This window comes from Opisthorchis viverrini (assembly GCF_000715545.1).
Source record: "Opisthorchis viverrini unplaced genomic scaffold opera_v5_478, whole genome shotgun sequence".
Classification (NCBI taxonomy): domain Eukaryota; kingdom Metazoa; phylum Platyhelminthes; class Trematoda; order Opisthorchiida; family Opisthorchiidae; genus Opisthorchis; species Opisthorchis viverrini.
This window is the reverse complement of record NW_008752144.1, coordinates 146,616-148,500: the sequence shown is the minus strand read 5'-3', so window position 1 is coordinate 148,500 and position 1,885 is coordinate 146,616.

Below are 1,885 nucleotides of genomic sequence, written 5' to 3'. Positions count from 1 at the left end.
TAATATATATATATATATATAATCAAAGGTTTCTCGATATCGTCGCCATCACACTGCGCGGCGATGCTCTCATTCAATTGTTACCCCACACGTGCCCATTCTAGAAGACTGATGTCATAGGGCATACACCAGCGCGGGAACAGTTTTTTGGACTTTTCGTACAGGGCACTTTGTAATCCTTCATTCCGGACCTAACTTATCTCAGACAACTTTTTATGTGGGAGAAACTCATCTGTCAGCGAGGCACTCGGGACGACCCTGTTAATTGGGAATGAAGCGAATAGCAAATGTCCATCCCATGTCATCTTTATTCGTTTAGCGACATGTAACGCGTAGTTCTTTTGTCAGATTCCGACGATTTCGGCATTAACTTAATAGAAAAAAATCTAGTGAATAACAAGACCAAAAGAACAGCATCTGTTCGTGGTTGGTTTGTCTGACAAGGAATCTGGGATGAATGCAGTCGGGAAAGCAATAAGGTCATCTATTCAACTTGACAGTGAGATTTTGCGAGGTCTTAGACCAAATGCAGGGGTAACCTAGAAAAAACAGGTCGTTTCAGCCGCACCTTTTAATCGCTGCCGCACATCTCTGCTGATTTTCAGCTTAAACTTCAGGTTACCTTCCACTGTGAATAATATATGAAAATCGGGTTCCTTCTGGATCGGCGATCACCGACTTTTCGTCAATGCCATCTAATCTGTCCTAACCAGATGGTATCATCTATACGAACTGTGTTTCTGGTAAACCTCCTCACAGCCACAAAAATGGCCGGGAACAGCTGTACTCTTCCACACGTTCCTTTTAGTTTTAATGGCATACTGTTCTGACGCCGCTAGCGCTGAAATTTGGTCATCTTGAACCCTTTCCACAAGGCGCGCTTCACGTTGTACATAACCACTACCACAAAGTCGGGCGTCATATAAGGAGAAACACGAATGTCTCTGTCTAGCCTTTCTAGAAGTGTTTGCATTCCCTACTTTTTGAATATAATAGCACCTCAAAATGTGGTCATGCTGCAGTGGTTGATATATTGTAACCATTTCCAAGTCGAAACCTTGCACACCTAGTCATTCCGGACAAAGGCGAATACGCTCGTGGGGCTCAACTTTTCAGAACCCGACCACATCTTTGTCATAAACATCCAGTAACATTTGAATCTGATGGTCTTGATATTATGGGATCTTTTGCAAGGATCCCCGGCCAACTTTGTAAACATTTCTGCCGTTCAGAATAATCAGCTGACTATTTCGTTAAGCCAACAAGTAGTTAAGGTCAAAAGTCCACACCATTTTAGAGTTTCATACCTGTGCAAATTGGTCGGCTAGCGCTTTGTCCTCTGGAAACTAGCCTGTTCAATATGGTTGGAGACGTGTGTTTTACCGAGCTTTGTGCGGTCCGATATCTTTACCCTCGGAACAAATCTTGTTTGTGGGGAATTCCCCGTACCGAATGACATTGTATGTTGATTCCATGGGTGCCCTCAAAGGGGAATCATCGTCCTAGGGAACTCGTTTCCTCTGTTGTTACGGCTGTTTGCGCTGGGCGACGTGGACCGAGTAGAACTGATAAATGTGTTTGGTTCCCGGACGATCACCCCATTTGCTACGTGCTCTTACTGCTTGTATTTTAGCTTATCATTTCTATACGTCTGACCCATAAGAGGTGCGTCGCAGTATTGTTATCTCACGTACTATACCCCTTGGGACACGCCAACCGTCGTGGCCAAATGCATCCAGTTTATCAAACTGTGTTATTGATGTCAAGTCAGATGTCAGTCTGATGAGCTGACCATAGGGTCGAGTCATTCACTGCTTTGCACATCCATATGCCAACTTTTGTTTGAACTAACTACTGATCAAAAAACTTTTTCCGGTCTCTTTTT